We start from the raw sequence: 6,722 nt of genomic DNA, 5'->3' as shown, positions 1-6,722 counted from the left end.
CCTGTCACAATTATTACATAATCTAATCGCAATTATTTGAGATAATCGCAATTCTTTTTGCATAATCGTTTCCATGTTGAAAAATGTTAACCCATTTTCAAATATAAAGAAAGTAGAAATAGCAGATCTACAAGCGAGTGACTCGTTGTAAGCTTGTAGATCAGCTATTTCTGCTTTTCTTACGTGTATAAAATTATTAAATATGTCAATAATTTCTTTGTATATTTCAGTTATCGATTTTTATCCTTATATTAAAATTGGCTAATGGGAGGGCCATGTCACTCTGACTCAGACATAACCATAAACAAACCCAATATGCCCATATTTAGGTAGGTACAACAGGTTGGGACAAAGCCCCCCGACACGATGACATATCGGTCGGTTTGGCGGTGCGACCAAGGGGCTAGCATCCGGCTTGTAAATTGAGGCTATGTAGGAAGTGTGACGGTTCATATGAATGGCGTGTAGTCTCGCTGTTTCACCCCTGCTGGTTGCAGAAGCAATTAGGCTCTATTCAAGCGGATGGGTTTTTGGCCGAACTTTACACTTGATTTTATTACCTTAATAAACTTTGTCATAAATACTATATGCGTCTAGTCGCTAGTTTAAAGTCTTCTTTCAATCACCATGGTGTTTTGGGAAATTATGGTCCCATTTATTTTCAAATGAATGATAATGTAGGTCATGTTTCTAGGGTTTCTACTGGCTGTACCGAGTGAAGACCCGCCCTCGCTGCGGTTTCAGCCAATAGCATTAATTTCGGACCGGATATCAACCGGATATTGAAAGATGGTGGATTTGAAATCGCGGCAAAATAGGCTTCATTTACGGTCTGTAGAAACCAATGGCGTGACGCTGTCCATATGTTTTTGCCTGAACTCTAGTTTGATTAAATTCCAGATGATCTAATTATTCGCTTCCCCCTTAAAGGCAGGGTCGCGGATCGCTCTCCCTCAGCCCGCCCCCGCGGAGGACGAGGACCCCTACACCCCGGAGCTGCGAGTCCGGGGGAGCAGCAACACCAACCAGAACCAGAACCAGTACCTGGACAGCTGCTCCGTGTCCAGCTCCGGCTCGGCCGCCCGGGACGAGCAGAAGGCCCATCACCACAACAACAACCACCACCACACAGGGGGTGAGATGGGGGGGGGGGACACGGACAGCGCAAAGTACAGCTCGCCACGGGGCAAGAACGACCGGGATTTCTCCTTCACTGAAGAGGACGACGACGAGATTCGGGTTTAAAAAAATAACTTAAAAAACCCTATAGCATCCCTATTGTGGGGGAAGGTTTTCGGCAGGAAAATAGGCCGACCGGCTATTTTCAGCGAAAGCTTTTCCCCACAATAACGAGAGAAAAAACAAGCTCACAATGAGGTTGTGACTCATTGTGAGCTTGCAGATTGGCACATTTTTGCTATTCATCAAACGATAAATTATGTAGGTCTTAAGTTAGGTTTACAGAAAGGATAAAGTGTAAGGAACGTCCGATTGAGAACTGTACTGTGATTGTCTTAACCCATTAAGCCGATTCTAGAAATGTCTTCTAAATCCCAACAGTTTTCTGAAAAAACGTATGTTTCTATATCAGTGGTGCTCAAACTTTTTCATGTCAAGGACCCCCCAAAATTATATGTATTTGGCCGCCGACCCCCATCTCAAAATATTTAGTTCCAGGGACCCCCCCAGAAGCAAAGAATTTAGTTAAAAATGTTTGCTTTAAACAATATACATTCAAAGATTTGCACACATTTTCACGATTTTTCAAAAATAGCAGTTCTACAAGCTCGTAGCGCTGCACTCGGTGCCGCGCTATGAGCTTGTAGATCTGCTATTTTTGAATGGCCAAAGTGTAAAATAATGCTTTTTAGCTCAAATCAAAAAGAGACACTGATGCGTTCCAGGTCTTAATGGGTTAAGCTGTAGCAAATCATCCAAAAAACTGTCCAAAACTGTTACTTTTGAGGATAAAAAAAAAACATCTGCTTTTGTGTGACGCTGTATAGTATGATCAAGTAGATTTACGAAAAAAGTAAAAGTTACGAAAGAATATGAACTTAAGAGGTTTCTGCCGACGGCAACACGATGGTATCTGCCATGCACCCCGACACCCATCTGGCTCCTATGTAGAAAAGCAATAAAAAACAAAAAATACACATCACAGGTCTGTGGTAAAATGATGATAATAATAAAAAAAAGGATTGTGAAATAAACATACAGTTCAGCTGAAGAATGTATGTATTTAGTTTTTTCTACGCGATGGTATTAACGTCAAAAAGTATGTGCTATTTTTCTTTTCCTTTCTCTCTCGTTTTCACTGTATATTAATATATATATATATCCCTCACGTTTCCTTTCTTTGAAATAACAGCTATATTTTTCAATAAAAAGAGAAAGCTGGTAATCACACCCTGTGGCTGTGCCGTGCCTTTTTTTTTATTTGCTTCTTCTTGGCGTCTTGACACCACAGGTGGCAAAATCGATGCCAATCTTGGCGAGCTTAACGTCGTTTAATACGATGAGATAGGACCTATCTGCTTCAATGAATGGCCTGTCTGAGCTGCATTTATGTCATGAAAGGTGCTATATGAATAAAGTTTATTATTATGTCAAGGACCCCCACAATGATATGTATTTGGCTGTGGACCCCCCATCTCAGAAATATTTTTGGGGATTTAGATTGTAGATCTGCTATTTTTGAATAGCCTAATTATAAGATACGGTTGAAGTCGTTAAAATGATTGTGACGCTATGTTAACTCATTTAGCTGGGGACCCCCCTGGTACCCCCCCAAGGACCCCTGGGGGTCCCCAGAACCCACTTTGAGAACCAATGGTGTAAAACATCTTTCCTTGGTTCTGGACTTCTGGTGACTAGTCCTTCTAATACTTGAGGGGGCGGTGTTTTTCAATTACAATATTTTGTGTTTTTTCACATTAAGGTTCCTTTGTGAATTCTTATTGAGTGGCAGTTTAGCTGTTTTATTGTTATTTTACATTAAATACCATTAAACACCAGTCAGTGTCTGTTAGTAAATAGGATTCACTACAGTAACTCTGCCTGACTCAACACAAAGCCTGACTCAACACAAAGCACATCATGATTATGGGAGATTTGGTAATATAGTCTGGTGTGTCTAGTGATCTCTAGTGGTTTTTGTGGGTCATTGCATGGAATTGGGTGTATACTCTTTTTTGTTGTTTTTGCATAAGTTCCTAAGTTGTTTGGAGACGCATCAGTCAGCCCAGACAAATACAGATGGAAGAAAAGGTAAGCTTTTAAATCGTCACTGTCGTGTGGAAACCTCATGCCCAAAAATGATGCATTGCCAGGACTGGGATTTGATCTTGTAACCTTCTGCTTATCATGCAGTCACTTTACCCATTGAGCTAGGGCCATGGCTTCCCTCTTTACTAACACAGTGGCTCAAAATAATGTTCATGTCAAGGACCCACATATTGTATGTATTTGGCTATATGTATAAAGATGTAGTGCCAGGGGCCCCGATAAAAAAAGATTTATATTTAAAACTTTAAAAAAGTATTCATTTTTAGAGAAAAAAATCGAGAATCAAACCTGTAACCTACTGGTTCCAAATCAGGCTCTTTTGCTTTAAGTTTGAGGCCAAATGGACAATGACAGAAAAGCCAGAGGCTTATTTCCATTGTGGTTCATTAACATTCAAACATCTAGACAAGCAACAGTACTACAAACCATAGACAAAATATTTTGCTGTCAAGATCTTTTTCTTTCTTTTTTGTGTGTTGTTTGTCAAAGAGGAATGAAGACCACGTCACAGACAGGCAGTTGATAGCTTGGTGTGTATGACACTGCTTACATAATCCAGAGGCTGTGAGTTCAAACCCCACTTACTCTTTACCATGAATCTTTCCTTTACAAGGTTAGGTTCAGGGTGAGGAGTGAGTGAGGTTTGAACTCACACACCCAGAAACCCTTAAAAGCAACACAGAAAGCAGTGAATTTCAGCCGGTACTGATGGCCTAGCGGACTAAATTCAAGTCACAAGGACTGGCATTGCCAGGTACTAGTCGAAATAAGTCGCGCCAGTGTCGGGTACTGAAGATCATCTCATCCATGTGTGAGCGGGGTGAGCCCGGGGGATTATCCCCTGTGGTTTCCAGACAATAAAGCGGAGGGGGTTATAGAAAAAATATAAACGGGCAGCTGAAATATTACAGAGAGATGGAGGAAGGGGCGGAGCTAGAGAGAAATGGGTGGGGCTAGGGAGAAGAAGGGTGGAGCTAGGGATGGGTGTAGCAAGGGGAACAAGGGGCGGAGCTAGGGAGAAAGAGGGGTGGAGCAAGGGAGAAGAAGGGTGGAGCTAAGGATGGGTGGAGCAAGGGAGAACAAGGGGTGGAACTAGGGACAAATGGGCGGAGCTAGGGAGGAAGTTGTGGAGAGAAACAACACTACATAATATAGAGACAACACTGTTTGTAGAAGTATATTATATTAACGTAGTAGAAGTATATTAACGTAGTATACTAGTAACGTTAATGTAGTAATAATAGTATACTATTAATGTAGAAGTATACTAGTAACGTAGAATTAGTATACTAGAAATAATAGTATACTATTAATGTAGAAGTAGTATACTAGTAATGTAGTAGTATACTAGAAATAATGTAGTAATAGTATACTATTAATGTAGAAGTGAAGTATACTAGTAACGTAGTAGTAATGTAGTAGTATACTAGTAATGTAGTATACTAGAAATAATGTAGTAATAGTATACTATTAATGTAGAAGTATACTAGTAAAGTAGTAGTAATAGTATACTAGTAATGTAGTAGTAATATAGTATAGGACACTGTAGGGATTTGAACCCCATGCTGGTAAACCAGGAGTTCCATACCAGTGTCTTTGAAGTTGTGTGTTTTTAAATACCTAAAAGCAGTGGTGGAAAAAGTTAATTCTTGACTTTCTTACTTAAAGTAGTATCAATACTGCAATGTAAAAGTCCGGAATTCAAGTATTGACATCACACCAAAGCTTTTGAAAATAGCAGATCTACATGTGACGCGTTGAGCTTGTAGATCTACTATTTTCAAATAGCCAAAGTTTATTTAGGGCTGAAGTGGTTAATAATCAAAATCTACAAAGTAACTAAGTTTTTCAAATAATTGTAGTGTAAAGTTCAATATTTGTATCTGAGATAAAAGTATGGAAATACTCAAGTAAAGATGCTTCTGTCTTTAACGTCCTGCTGTAGTGCAGTGTAGGACAGTGCAAGCTGTTGCCCCTCTCCTAAAGTCACTGCTGATGTTATCACACCCAGTGGTGGAGTATGTACTTACCTCTGCCTTATCCCCGTCTGTATCAAGACCTTGTGATCAGTGGTGGAAAGTAACTAAGTACACAATATTTTAACTTCTACTCCACTACATCTTCAGAGGCAAATATTATACTTTTACTCCACTGCAATTATTGAAAACCTTAAACATACATTAATCACTTTCAGCCCTATATACATTTTGGCAAAATCAAAAGATTTGTTATACATGGGACACTTCTGCATAATGAGTAGGCCTACTTTGTACATTTGTACTCAAGTACATTCTGAAATGTCTGACTTTTACTTGTAACAGAGTATATTGATACTTTTACTTACGCACACGTTTAGGGTAGTCAGTCACACTCTACAGCAGTGAAAAAAGTCATTCAGTATAATTCGTTATTATCAATACTTTAACACATTCCCTGCCATTGACAAGTCAATTAAAAAAGAATACGTCATCCTAAACTGACAGTCCATCCATTCCCATGTTATGAGATTTAGAAAAACACATCTAGCTCTTTTTCTTTTGCTGAAAAAAGAGCCAATCTACAAGCTCACTGCACTGTGGGCCTCATTTCTTTAGTATCCAATTTGATTGACTGATCATTATGTCACAAGTTACAACCAATACCTTTAATATATGTTGATGGACTGGCGTTATAGTCTGAGTGAAACATCGCAATTGCAAAGTAGCCTATAATAAAACGTGCAGACCCAAGCTATGCTCCAGTATTTTATTTATTGTGGGTATCTATTTGAGAACAGTAAAACCGATCATGCACGAGTTTATAGCCTGAATGACTGTCATATCGTGACCGTCATGGATGAACAACCTGGTATTTAAACTTTCTCCCTTTGGTCCGTACATCTACATAAACGTTGATATTTCAAATATAAAGTGCTTACCCATGGCCACGGATGTTACAATTATATGTACATTCCCTCAGAAGTACTTTCTCCATATGCTTTCAACTGTATTGCACTCTAATACGTTATGACGAAATGGCCACCAATCGGATTAAAATGCTTTGTATTGAACAATACGGAAGATATGGGTGCTGTTGAGGGCCCGTACATAATTGTAACATCCGTGGCCATGGGGTAAACACTTTATATTTGAAATGTGAACGTTTATGTAGATGTATGGAGCAAAAAGTGAGAAAGTGCAAACACCAGGTTGAAGTTCATCCATGACGGTCTAACAGACGACCACTAGCGCGTGCTTGTTTACATTCTCATAAGACCGCATGGATCATTTGCATACACGTCAAAAAAACGCAACTGGAAAGTAACTAAGTACATTTACTCAGTACCATTTTAGGTATGTTCAATACTTTATTGCTTTTACTCCACTACAATTATTTGAAAACTTTAGTTACTTTGTAGATTTTTATTATTATTACAGAACATACATTAACATCAT

The sequence above is a fragment of the Gymnoscopelus braueri genome (assembly GCF_963280865.1).
Source record: "Gymnoscopelus braueri genome assembly, chromosome: 24".
Classification (NCBI taxonomy): Eukaryota; Metazoa; Chordata; class Actinopteri; order Myctophiformes; family Myctophidae; genus Gymnoscopelus; species Gymnoscopelus braueri.
Note: the sequence above shows the minus strand (reverse complement) of the source record.